Source organism: Copadichromis virginalis, linkage group LG11 (genome assembly GCF_057382275.1).
Source record: "Copadichromis virginalis isolate Kocher_CV1m ecotype Utaka linkage group LG11, C_Virginalis_male_GT1.1, whole genome shotgun sequence".
In the NCBI taxonomy this organism is placed as follows: domain Eukaryota; kingdom Metazoa; phylum Chordata; class Actinopteri; order Cichliformes; family Cichlidae; genus Copadichromis; species Copadichromis virginalis.
Genome location: NC_140628.1, coordinates 16,843,757 through 16,858,179, shown reverse-complemented (window position 1 = coordinate 16,858,179; position 14,423 = coordinate 16,843,757). Strand labels below are relative to the sequence as shown.

The window sequence follows — 14,423 nt, the reverse complement described above, 5'->3', positions numbered from 1 at the left end:
GAGAGTCAACCCCCAAGCAGGGGTTCAGCCCATTGCTTTCAGCCACCACTAGGATGTACCACCACGTTACTGTTCAATGGATCGTCCTCAGACTTCTGTGTGAACACCCAGATTTGACCTCCCATCATATAATATCTCACCCGTCACCGCCCGTATCCGCCAGAAGGCTGGGTCATCATATTAATGCGGCAGAGTATTTTTATTTCGTGACATCGGCGATTTTCTGATTACACGGTAGGCTTTCAATCACAACACCCCGGCTTTATTCTAACTTTGATTCTGGAATGTGGACATTTTACGCACGGTGGCGGTTTTTGAACATGTGGGCTGCTTTTTGATTTATGTACCGACACTAATATTGGGGAATTATTGCAAAACAACACAATAATAATAATAATAATATGAATAAGTAAAGTGTGTCAGAGTACACATCATACAGCATATAATTAAAACCTCTTTCCCTCAACACACAGTTAAAATAAATACAGAAATTAATTATAATTTTGCACTAAAATGTACGCATGCACGGTGGGGAGAAAGGAACCAAATAAGCTCGTGCTTGAGTGCCATGCGAACACTGCGTTTTATTTATTTAACAGAAGTAACGGTTTCATGTTTATTTCCGTATTGCTAACTTAAGGAAAATGCATTTTCATATTGCATCGTTAAAAGTGGATGTGGAAAATGGGCACATCATAATCGCGCTTGTTTCCGACTTCAGGCGCACAAATGCTGCCAATTCCTGACTAAATTAGAAACCTTTTTACTGTAATGATAGATCTTCAGCTTTTTTCAGTTCATGGGTGAGCTCAGTTAGAGCTTCCCCGCTCTCCCCCCTCCCTCGCCCTCCCTCTTGTCTGTTTGACTTGTCTATTCCCCCGCGTCCACCTCATATGAGAGACAAATCTGTTGACAACAAGGTCGTCCTGTGAGCAAACTTTCGGTGCCCCCCCCCCCCCCCCTTTTCTTCTTCCTCTCCATCTCTTTCCATCATCCCCTTTGAAGTTATGTCCAAAAGGCTGTTATTATCTGGTATTAATAGATGCAGCCCCAGGAAGACAAAATCAGCTATTGATAATTGCAAGGAGTATACGGCAGCTACTGTATCGATCGGCGTGTCCTCCACTCCCCTGGTACTGAGAGATAAGGAGACACACTCTTTAGAGCAATATAATTTCTTTTGACCTATCTGCTTGCTACAGACTTATGATGAATAGCCAGAGTGGCTGAAGTCCTTTATCACCAAAGTTACCCCCTTGATATAATATTGATTCTTTATAACTAGCTCGCCACACAAAAATCAAACTGTCCACTTGGCCATCATCATCATCAATATCATCACAAAGGCGGAGGAATGAAGATCCCCCGCGCGTCTAAAGGCGAGCCGTTACAATCTCCTCTGTAGGCCTAATCTTTATTTTGCTGATGATGAAAGGAGAGGGGAAACGAGGCAAGGTGCCATTTAAGACGCGGTGGCATTTAATCCGGTATAGACTACACATACACACACGGCACACACTTATAGAGAGAGAGGGAAAGAGAGGGGGTGTCCAGACCGGGCTGCCGAACAGCTTTGGAATTCACGTCGCTTGAAAAGTTTGATTTCCACTAAGCTTTACGTAACCCTAAGAGCCCCTGTGATTTTATATAGTTTGATCTGACTTCAAAAATAAATAAATTACCAAGTCAAATATTACTGTTCTCCAATTTACTGCGTTGGACGAGCAAATAAATACATAAATACTTTTTTTTTTTAAAAAGCACTTTTTTGTTTCATGGCACTGCGGATGCCGGATGCGCCTCAGAGGTATCCTTTAACCTTAGAGGCTGCTTCGCTGCAGAGCTGGAGCCCCACCGAGGCTATTACAACGGGGGCCACTCTCTCTATTCTCCGAGAGAGGAGTGAGAGTGCTGCTGGTGCTGCTGGTGGAAGAGGAGGAGGAGGAGGAGGAGGGGGGCATGGTGGCGGAGGAGGGTGGGAGAGGAGGGAGAGCAGAAACGTGTAATCACCCAAACAACCGTTTTTACCCGTTTCACCCCCTCTGGATCTGTGTCGCAAGGTGAGAAAAGGGCTGCTTGGGCTTCCACGCTGGCCCTCGCTGCATCACAAAGTGCACAGGCAGACTTCGGTAACAACTCCTCTCCTCTATTCTTACACCCCGCAGTCCGCTGTGAGCCTGTCTGCCTTTCACTGCGGATATCGTGGAGGGAGGCCGGAGCGTGAAGAAGACACCAGAGAGGTAAAAAAAAAAAAAAAAAAAAAAAAAGAAGACTCCCAGAGTTTGAATTTACTGCTTCGCTTTGGCCGCTGTGCATCACTGTATAATAATAGCTTTACAGTTATCCGTTACATATCTTTAAATAGAAGGATCTAAGAAATTGAATTTTTATATGTGTGGCTCAGGTTGTAAAGCATGTGATTAGACCGCTAAAGTGGCGCAGTATGAAAAAAAAAAATGCGTGCGTTGCGTCGGTGTCCAATCAGACGTCTTTGCGCCGCCGCAACTGGTGCCAAGACGCATTTACACACACCGCAGGCTACTGTAGCAGCCTATAGCAGCCTATGGCATAATCCCAGGGCTTCATCTGCACCAATCAGAGATGAGATGGAACTTTTTCTGCCACTGAATGAGCCCAATTACAGCGTCTCTGAAGGCAAACCCAAACAATATTTATGTTGTTTCATTGTCTGCGTACGCTTTTGAAGCAATCTATACTTACATTCTGTCTGTTGCTAAACTTGTACTTTATTCCTTGTAATTAGTCCACGAATAATTTACAATTTAGCAATGATTTTTTTCCCAGTCTTAGAGCTAATAAATACAATTATTACGTTTTGGCAAATGCATTATTAATAGTAGAATTTAGCGTATTTGAAGTATAATAATACTACACATATACAGAATCATTATGATGATTGTAATTATTGGAGCATGGTCACTATAGAGGTTTTAATAATCTTGTGTCCTAGAGCTAATTTCTGCATGTATACTTGTAAATGTATAAAGTAAACACATTGTTATCCCCCACCAGCCTTTATCCTTATACTACTGTATGTCTTAATACTTCGAAATTTGCATTTAAAATTTAATTATTTTAAAATGAAAAAAATAGGAGCACAAGTTGTGTTCTAAAGTTTATTGCGGCATGCAGAACTGTTTGTATGTTCTTTTTTAATTAAGTTTTGTTGAGGGGGGGTTCAGAGAAAGTCACTTCATGTGCAGCTTTAGCAGACACTGCATAGTTTTTGCTATGTGCTACACATCTTTTAGTTGGATATCTAAACGCACACATACTTGCACACGATTTGATACATAATTGTGGACATCATGCATAAGTAATGGCTGTTGTAGCTGGGACTCTAACTAAGTGGTAACTGTCTGTGATCCTGCTCTGAAAATTGAGTGTTGTGCTCTCACACTGATCGCACAATCAGAGATCAGGCGGCACATGAGTCTGCTTGATAGAACCCAACCATATATTTCCAGTTATCATCAGGACCTGCTCATCGTGCTTCATTTGAGCCAAGCTGAGATAAAATGTGACAGGCAGCTTGTACCTGAGATGAGTAAAATTTGATTTGACTGGTCCCATCAGGTTTAATTGAAATGAATTGAATCAGCCCATTTCTTCTGCTACTGTAATTAAATTAGTAGCTGGGCCGCAATTGGACGTCGAGTTGGCACTTGAGAGGAGATGACAAAATGCTCATTGCTGCCGCCAAAGGACTATGTGTCAAATTTGATGTGAAAATGCTGTTTGACACACTGGCATAAGCTGTCGCTTTGCTCGAAGTGTGTACAAACAAACACGCTGGGATTATCTCCTGGACTGAGCCACTTCCTCATGTGAATGAAAAAGTGTGGAGATATGCATGCAAGTCATCAGAACAAATTAAGTGTGAAAGCACATTTGCTGCATATAGAGTGCAGCAACATTTCTGTTATTGCTTTATAGCCCCCAAAACACCTAAATGAATGCCAAAAACACTGACGCTGGCTTGCCACTGCAGCTCTTACAAGGTCTGAAATAAAAAGGAGTCACAGACTCAGAGTCTGTAACCTATGGATCTTTTGAAAATTCAAAATTAAGAATTAACATGAGAAAAAGTTGAATAAAATTCTGCAGCATGCAGAAATAATAACACTGTCGACGTGTGATAAAACTGCAGTGCTCGTAGATTGGTTTATATTGGTGTAAGCTTCCTCGATAAAGATACACGTGAGAACATTATTGCACTTTGATGTTTGAATTGGAGGCCTTGTGTCAAATATCTCCTGTATCAACCAGGCCCACCACTCAGGAAGGGAAGAGGTTTTACTGCTCCAAGGCCTTGGTCATCTGTGGCTCTAATGCCATTTCCAAGAACGATGAGCAGAAAAGGGCTAAAGCCGCACTGATGACACTTAATCTCATTGGAATTCCTTGTCAGGTTTGACCTTGGAAAGATATTAGCCACTCGACAAGTGACTGTGGGCGAGGGGAGGGGCTGTGTGTCTGTCTGCAGTTACTGTGCAATTGTAAGTTTCTATTTAAGTATACAAATATGCTTCCCTGTGCTTTATCGCATATCATAGTGGCAAAATGATTTTCACTGAACTTGAAAGCCATTTCAGGTTTACAAGTGCAGCGTGAGCTTTTCTACCGAGTGTGTCTGCGCAGCGGTGTAGCAGTCGTGATGCGACTGTGGGGTTGTTTAGAAAGAGATTATCCATATGCATGTGAGCAGCCAGAAACCAGACCATTGGGCTGCAGGGATCTGTGGTCCAGTGATGTGTGTGCCACATTGTCTGTTCAATACAGGCATCTAAATTTTTAAACAGCATCAGTTACTTCATACTGCCATTGTTTTGGCACCATTTGCCTTGCTTAATCCTGTCACATATCTGTGCTATCTTACAGTGCAGAGGTGTGTGTCGGTGTGGGACGCTGAGAGATTTTGTGTCATTATGAGTAGTTTGCGATTAGAAGTTTGTGTGTGTGTGTGTCAATATCTTTACAAATTTGTGGAGAGAGATAAAACTTAAACGCACTCATTTTTACACTGTGCCTCTGATTTTCGACATTCTCACAAGTGTGTTTCTGTATTTTACTCCCAAAGTGACTGCCTTCATTCAGTCCACAGTGTTGCATCAGTTTGTTTCAGCTGTTCCCACTACAAAAATGCATACAAGGTGACATTGCTTGCAAACAGCCTGCAAGCATTAAAAGCAGCATTTAGAATCAAAACGATATCCATCCAAGTAAAGCTGAAGAGATCCCGTGTTGCCACTTTTTGCAAAAAAAACCAAGAATTCCTGACTTTTTCCTTTTAAGTACTGGTATCTAAATAGATGCGCATTTGTGCACGAATGTGTTTCACAGACTGTTTTCAACTTAAGAAGTAGAATAAATTGGAAGTAAATATGACGCAGCGTTTGTCTCAGTGATATCAGACTTCAACACCCGCACGTCCCAGAGACATAAAAAAAAAGCAAAGTGCTGTTAGAACATTACTGCTGTAAAGGAGTTGCATCTTGTGGGGAAGATTCCTCAGTTTACCATTCTGGATGCACCGTTATGTCAACAAACCCTCAGTCTTTCTCTTTCTGTCTCCAGGGAGAAATATTTGCACAGGGAACCCTTCTCTGTATAGTTTCTATAGTATTCACTTATTTGTCCCCAACGCTGACTTATTTATGGCAACCCGCTAATGAGCTATACGGTCTTTTGTAGTGACAGAGAGCATGTGTAAACATTTAGATTTTTTTTCTCCCTCTTCAAGTACAAGGCGAGATCCACCAAATTAAAAGGCACAAAGTGAAATGAAATCGCGCAGCAACCTAACACCTGATCAAATACAAGGTTACCCATGCAGTGTTTTGTGTTTTGCCGTGTTAATGCCCTATGTTGCTATCAGTCTGGCGTGTATTTTGGAGGACTGCCAGCCAGAGGAGGAAGAGCACCTATTTTGTGGAGAGGTAATTGCTACACAGTAGCCTCTGATTGCCAGGAACTTTCACTGGGAACGGCCCCGGCTCCCTTTTCACTCGCACCGACAGCCTGATTACAAATCATCTTATTGATTTGATGAGTGCAAGATGTTTGCTAATAACTGTTCTCATACCATCTGTTAATCTTTGTTGTGATTAAAGAGGTAATCCCAATACCCATTATTCCCAATGACAAGAGCGGGGGGATCGTTCTCTTACACAAGCTTTAGTCTCTCGCAGGCCAGGCTGGGCTGAAAGGGAAGCTCGGGAGAGGGGGATGGGGGTGCAGTACCTAGGATATCAGCGATCTCCGAATGCAACTGAGAAGTCTGCGCCACCTTCCACATAACAAACGCGATACGAAAATAAAAGGGGGGGAGAATTACATCCTTGCTAAAAATCCATTACCTCGTGTAATCACGCAAAATGATTTTTCTTAAATATGATAATAAATCACAGGCTGGATCAATAGCCTGCGGACCAACTGCTATGCCCTGATAACGTATCAATCAATATTTAGTATTTAGTATTTAGATTTTAATTAATACCTTGGCGGGGCTCGGAGCCCGTTAGCACACGAAAGAAATATAATCTGTGATAAAAATAGACCAGAATAAATACATTTTTAAAAGCAAATGAGCTCCTGTTAGCATTTGCACAGTAGCCCCTCGTATCTGTCATTGATCAGTCAGTTTCTCGGTTGTGATTAAGGACCCTTCAAAATCAAGCTTTGTGTGTGTGGAGGTGTGCGTGTGTGCATGCATTGCATAGAGGAGGGATGGACGTGTGCGTCGGTTCACGTGGAAACATTTTCATCGATCATTCTCGGTAAGGCTGAGCTTCTGAAGCACCTGATCCAAACTGTTCATACACAGAAGATCAAGTGTGAAGGATGTGTTGTATTTCAAGTGAAAACATAAGCAAAAATATGAATATGAATATGCTACCAGAAGATTTCTGGTTTATCAGTAGTCTGAGATATATTATATATTGACAAATCATGTTTCTGTATGCTATGTTTACATTGTTTGGATTTGCTAACATGCATATCTCAAAGAGTTTGGTATTGCTTGATGATTCAAAAATATATATATTTGTTTGCTTTCTCCTCTTTTAAAAAAAAATCACAAAAAATGACTAGCAGACAGAGAAGTAGGTATACAGCTAATTGGTTAAGGCCAAATACTTGCGTTAAAAAAAAAGTTATCGTTGTTGGAAAAGACTCCAAAGATAATTGCAATTTCATTGGGAGCCTGAGCTGTTAAAATGTGTCTGTGTGGGAACGAAGTCTGCAAAGTTCCTCAAAAACTTCTGCTAGAAAAACAGCGGTTAGTATGTGTAACTCACAATCTATTAGTATGTGTGAAGTTCCCGTTAGAGTTCACGAGTGTTGTTGTGGGGTGCAGTGATGAACAAACTTTCGTTTGTGATGGCTATGGGTTTGCTTACCCATACCCTGGCTCTGTCCATTCCCAAACTGTGATCTTTTCCTGAACTCTACAAAGGAATTTTGTTGCATAAAGCGAACACAACAGCCAATGATTAGGAAAGAAGTTAACAATAAGAAAGAAACACTGATTTAAAACAAAGCAGCGCTAAGAGAGACAGAAAAAAACTCACATTTCCCACAGAACATGAGACACAAACTAATTTATTCTACTTCCACTCAACCGGCCTCCTTGTGTGGCCTTTGGCACTCTTTAGGGAGATCTTTGTTTCTCTTTTAGCAGAGTTTGCACTGGATGTTTAGTGTCGCCATGCTAGTGAATCACAGCACCTAAAGACACTTTGGTGTGTACAGCACTGACACACCAGCAGCTTCAGCAGAATGGCAGAATTTAAATAGGAATAAGAACAGGTGGAAATACCATGCAGACTATTTGTTTTCCCAGCACTAAAACTAGTAATCCTAATCTTAATACTCCTGCATGCTTACAGATATCCTGCATGCAGTAGCTTTAAACAATTTAAGTGATGCTTCCTTGAATTACTCTGGAGCATACAGTAAGGAAGTGCAATTAATCAAACGATGTCCTGTTCTTACAGAAACACTTAAGCAAATAGTTTCAAACTGATGCATTTAAGTCATTGCTTCTTGAATTTACACGCAGGGGCCCTTTTATAATCTTTCCTTAAGGTTTTAAGTGTTGAACACAGGACTGCCAACCGCTTTTCAATTGGATTGAGTCCTGTGGCATTTGTAATTGGAATCCTTTTGCTTTATAAAGAGATTAAAATAGTTAAATATAGAAGCAGAAGGGCAGAGTTTGACCATCAGGATGTGCATGGCTAACACAAGATTAATAAGACATAGTTAAACAGGATTCAGCGCTAATCCTCCTTCGAACTAGTGCATCTGACTTGACTGGTTTGACTTGTAATCTGATGACACGTGTCTTTCCTTACTATGTATTTTCTTAGTTAAAAATGCACGAATTATGATTCATGTATCAGGTATGTATTTACAACTAACTAACTATATGATGTCAAGTTGAGTTTATCAACACGACATTTTGTCTTATTCTGTTTGAAGATCAGCATTTAGTTGTACCTTACAGAGCATATGAAGAGGAGACTGAAGGGCTCTACAGATTTTTGGCTGGAGGCTGTGGTAGTTCTAAGGTTCCTGGAAAGTCAGTCGGTGAGCTAACAGGACATGTGCGTGTTGCTCTGGGCTACGGCTGGATTTAAGTGTCTCACGGCTGTCTGATGTCTAACCCAGGTTAACAGGATATTAGGCCACAGCAAGTGGCTGGTCTCTCATTTAAGCTGATCCCTGACACACACGTCCAGTGTCACTTTGGCACATACTGTAGGACACGCGCATAAGTCAAGGTCACACCTTTGCCTGAATCTTTTTCATGTTTTAATATCTATTCAATGATCATTTCTTATCAAAGTGATGAACCCTCAGACACAGACAAGTTCCTCTGACGTGATAAGTCTGATTCAATATTTTCCCACATCCACAGCCATCAAACTGCAGTTATCACTGTTGAGCTTGAATATCAGATTAGCTCCGTGTTAAAGCTCACACACCATGAGACTGGACTGCATGGGCCAATCCCCATTAATCCCGTCTTACTGTTAGGTGGACAAGGTGCCAAGGAGGCCCTGTGTGGGCTGGCAGTGGGTGTATGTTAGCAGAGTGAGTCAGCTGCTGCCGGAATTACTGTAATTGAATTAGTGTATGTGTGGTAGTACACAGCAGTTAAAGTGATATCATGTAAAAACAATGTAAAATTCACAAGTTACACACTGTGTATCATCAAACTATATATTTAAGACTTTCTCAGCATCACCAGCATGAGGATTTACACGGACCAATCATTAGTAATACTGTGAGAGTTTGTTGACTCATTATGACGACTGTAAGAATATAGTTTCCCTTCTTTACATGCAGCCTGATTAAAGATGAGGTTATTAATGTTTACTTAAAAATAAATGAAGAAGTATTAGTATAAATATTTTTACCCTTATACATAAAAAATCGTAGGTTTACCATAAACTCTGCATAGTGATATTATTTTTTTTTTCTTTTTGAATTTTAAGCTGGCTGTGACTTTACAGTTTACTGAAGGGTCACTGCTATCATCAGCCCCATTTTCAACCATTTAAACAAATAAATATATGCTTAATCACCCAGTAAAGTAAGTTAGAGTCTAGTCCTAAAAAATAAGATTTAGCTGTTCACGAACTTCATATCCGTGTTGTTGCAGACCAAAGAAAAATATACTGAATTTATACAAAGTGGAAAATAAAATGTGTCGTAACTTTTTGTTTGTGTGGAAACCTGTATATCATTAGGATGTATTTGTGCAAATGTAAATACACAGATTCACTGCTACACAAATGAAAGTTTAGAGTCCTGGTCTGCAGGATTTGTCTTGATCAGGTGCCTCTGGCATCACATTTCGGCACTGGATATGCTTATGGGTTTGCTTTTTCAGCATGCAGGATTAATGTTGGGAAAAAAAAATATTTCAACTCAAACCCAAAAGGAAAAGCGACTCCCAGAGTAGCTTTGTTTAAGTCTTGTGTATGGGAATCTAGGATAGCATTAGCGCACGTTAGCAGATGCCTTCAGCTGATGGGAAAAAAAATTGTTTAAGGAGAGTTTTGCTTGAGCTTAGTACTTTTGCAAAGACATCATGGCAATAGAAAATATATACAGAAAATTGCGAGAACAGTATTTTGCTTCTGATTGTTGAGTCGGTGTTTTGTTCGAGAATAGCTCACAAGCCTAAGCAGAAAGGTCCTAGTTTAATTCAAACTCATTTCTCTCTTCCCCATTTGCTTTTTTTTTTTTTTTTTACATATTTATTAGAAAACAAGAATAAAAAATTATGTTTCATTGATTCACATGTGGAATTTCTGAAAAAAAAAAAAGGTCTACAGCTGAAAACTAAATTAAGAGAAAAGAAAAGCAGAGCAAACCAGAGAAACTGAAAAATTGAAATAATGCTGAAGCAGAGGATGAAGATGGTGGAGGGGGATGACGGACAGTTGTGGAGACAGGGTTGTTAGTTTATGTAGGCTGCGGGCTGACTCGACTGGAAAATTTTGATCACTTTAATTTACTATATCCAGGGTTGCCTCTCTCCCTGTCCAGCACTTTTATCAAGCCCTGTGAGCCCGTATTGATTTTTTTATTTTCTGCCCAGGATAAGAAGACAGAGAGTTAGGGAGCTCTGGTGAATGGAGAACTTTCCTCAGATTGCTGCTATTCTCCAGCTTATTGCATCCTGTCGTTTGTAGTTTCAGATGATGTCCAGTACGCCACGGCTGCTCCAGCCAATAAACAAGGTGACTAACAATGGAAGAGGGCCAGGAATGAAGAGAGGGAGACAAGCTAACCACCACACCACACACAGCTAGAATGCAAGGGCGGAAGAGGACATTTTATAGCTAGAATTTGCCTTTTTTTTTCTTTGTTTTTACGGCTATGTTGAGAGGCTGTTTTTAAAACGTATCATTATGACTATACTGCAGTATAGAAAGCTCATGTCATGTGTTTTATTTTTATTTCAGTCTTTTTAAAATCATTTTTTTGGGCATAAAATTTTGTCATCATATTAAGCGAAGCTCTGTGAGGCAGGGGCATGATTTCTTAGGGATTTCTTAGCTAGGACTACAGCTGTAAAACATTCAGCTTAAATGTAGTTTCTCTAAATCGTGGTCATTTAGGATCTAAAATAGCAAACCTTTTTTTCCTTGGACAGCAGAGTATTATAATCCTCCCCGACCCCTGAAGACAAGATACAATTTAACATTTTTTAATATATTTGTATATATCTGTATTCTTGTTACTGTGTTTCTCCCAGAGCCAAATTAATTATCACCTTTGCCCCAAAGAAAAGGCAATTAAACAGGAGCGCTAATGGTTTTTCCTCTAAAAATGAAACGGGACAAAGGTTTTGTTCCCATTTTATTTTTTTAATAACGTGTGTATCAGACAAATTGTTGCATAAAATCTTCTGATTTTCTTTTACATTTTTTTGCTTCTTTCTTTCTAGTGGCTCTATTTTTGCATTTTCATATGTTAGCCTGTGTGTGTGTGTGTGTGTGTGTGTGTGTGTGTGTGTGTGTGTGTGTGTGTGTGTGTGTGTGTGTGTGTGTGTGTCTGAGAGAAGAGAAAGTGGGTGGGAGAGAGAGTAAGAGAGAGAGAGAGATTAGTGACAGTCTGATAAAAGATGTCTCCAAAACCCTAATTAAAATTGAATACCCCTGCGAATGCAAAGCAACATGCAATCTGCAGGTATTTCATTTAGAGCAACTATCTCAGCGTAAAGCTGCTTTTTTATGTCTTTCTTCATTGCACACAAATAGCTATACCCAGTTCATTTTATTTTTCACACTTCCACATCTGCCGCCGTCTTTGTCAGACCACACAAGCTTGCCCTTCTGTCCCTCTCTTGATGTAAGACAACACTGATAAAACAAAATCAAGCTGAGGAACCTGCAGTTTGTCTCCCCCCCCCGAAAAGGCTTTCAAGGTTCAGCTCATTAAGATACTTAAAAAACAGAGAGCTCTCTAATGAAACTGTGAGCAGTGATATTTTGATAACGCAGGCAGCCCTTATAAAAAGGATCTTCCTCGCCTTTATTTCTTAACAAATAGCTACGCTGATAATACTTTGATAGCTATGGCGCATCTATTTGTCAGCAGCAGTTTTTAGAAACGGATTGGAAAGAAAGTCAAAGCAGTAACTCATTAAACTTTGATCCGACTCGTTTTGGAAATAAAAAATATGTAGACAGTTACAGTGAGTTTGATTGGTTGGTGGAGATGTGCACTTATGGTAACCGTGTGAAATAACGAGCGAGACTGATTTAATTTACAGATCATATCTGGTCATTTCTCCTGTTCTGTCTTCAATAAAAAGTGCGTGTTCACAGTTCCTAAATCTTCACATTGCCTGCTTGTTGCATCATTTAAACTGAGCCTCTTCCTCTGTCTTTTTTGTGTAAGTTTTGTGTGTAAAACGAGAAGACCTATTGCACTGTACAACTGAAAACCGTCTTTGAGATATGACCTGTGTTGTGGCTGCAGTAGCACTTTCACTTCCTACTGTCTGGACTCAGACTGCCGGCCATGTGATCTCAGTTTAGAGGAATCCACACACACTTGCCAGTGTCATCAGCAACTGGTGGCATATGGTTTACCCAGCGGTCAGACTCTTCAACTAGTTATTAGCTAGTTATTCATATTATTATTATTATTATCCGTTAGCTATTTCATTTGTTTGTTTTGGTTTTTTGACAGGACATTTTTTATTTTGGGGTTTATTTGTATGTTTTCTCCAGGTTCTTGGGAAACCACCTTCACATATGAAATAATTCTAATGTTATAGTAGCAAAAAAGAAAGAACTAATCAAAAAGAGAGTTCAGTCTCAATAACTAGAAGCAACGCAAATATAGGTTATAAAAAAGTAAATATTTGCCTGAAAATAGGGGAAAACGTTGAATGGGAAATGAAAAATGATCTTTAAAGAGTAAAGGAGAGGCTGACTGAATATTAACCAGGCCACATTTTGTATGTTTTGTCGTGAAAAAGCATGAGCTGCACAAACAAACTAGGCTGCAACAGCCTTAGTGCAAAAATATACCAGTATCCAGGACCTCTGGTTTTGAAAAACCAGGAGTGCTTAAACATTGCTCAAAGCTCGCACCTATAATCATTTTTACTTGGCCGTCTGCCCATAATGCAGAGGAAATTGCTCTGGCTTGAGCCGCCGTTTAGTCACAAGGATATGGTCAATTTGGTACTCTGCCAAAGCCATACCCCTGAGTCATTTTACTGTATGTATTTTTTGTTATCCATTCCCAGAACAGCAGTTGAATCATACAGCACATAAATAATCCCCAGCACAGAGCTGAAAGTGGTGAACAATAAATGTGTCTTCAACAAGTGCTTGTTTTCCCCTAACCCCACAGAGCAGGCTTTTTTAACCTCCTCATTTTCCATGTAGACAGTTATTAACTTCTCAGATGATATCTTGTCATTGTTAACTATCGATTCCCTTCATCATTAGAGCGTCTAATAACGAGGCTCTTGCCTTGACAATTTTTGTATATCTGCCAGGAGTGACAGTCCCGCGTGTTAAAGACATGTTTACTTCACTCCGGGATCAATAAATGCTGTGAGCCAGCATGAGACAGTATAGGCCCTTACCAGTGTTATCGATGCACAGTGTATCACATTATGAAATATACGTAGGTGGAAGCTGCCCACAAGATTAAGGAGTCCTCATAGATCAATGAAGAGTATGAGCATTAATATGTGCTGCTACTTCCATCCCCTGGACACCATAGGTTATTTTTGCTCTCAGGCTGAACACCGATGCACGTGCTTTTGCGTGAACTGGGAGAATTAGATTTGCTTACCGGTGTTACAATCCAATATCTATCATTGAAAGGATTCTTTTCACACACGGCCAAAGGTCTCTCATTTTAGGCCCGGGCAGCGGCGCTGCAACTGAGTTCTTATGTAAGATTTTAAACTTATTAAGATGGGAGAAAATCTACTTTTGCAATGTGTTTGCATGACCGTGTGTGCGTGTCTGTGTGCGTGTGAGACAGCAGTGCTGAACTTGAGAATGAGGGTGGGAAAGCTTCACGATGTCAGGAAATGCTCTTTCTTCAAGCGATTTCACTGTTTAATTCCATGCTGAAATTTCGTCACCTTATATTAACCCTTTCATGATCTCGCTTTATTTTTTTCCCTTTAATCTGTGAAAGAAACCTCTTTGTTATTTGCATGTACCCTGAAAATGACTATATTACCCAGCACCATAAATATGACGTTTTCCCCTAGTAATCATCTTGACCACAACCAGTTGTCCTCATATAGAAAATGAACTCATAAAACTCACTTCCTATGATGCACGTCAGCCCTAAGAGCTTCTCATCTGAATATATCCCCACTGTGGAGGACAACAGAGGCGTGT

General features: G+C 40.2%; 1 long non-coding RNA gene across 2 annotated transcripts in view; it reads left to right on the top strand.

Annotated features, from left to right (window-relative positions):
• The first annotated feature begins 22 nt into the window (after nucleotides 1–22).
• The window catches only part of LOC146698299 (uncharacterized), a 64,274-nt gene continuing 49,873 nt past the window's right edge, over nucleotides 23–14,423 (top strand). The window contains exons 1-2 of one of the 2 annotated variants that reach the window (XR_014923013.1): nucleotides 23–234; nucleotides 2,166–2,240. This is a non-coding gene — a long non-coding RNA (uncharacterized LOC146698299). Of the gene's footprint in view, nucleotides 235–1,998; nucleotides 2,061–2,165; nucleotides 2,241–14,423 lie in introns of those variants that run through there. The other variant, XR_014923012.1, reaches the window with a different exon arrangement.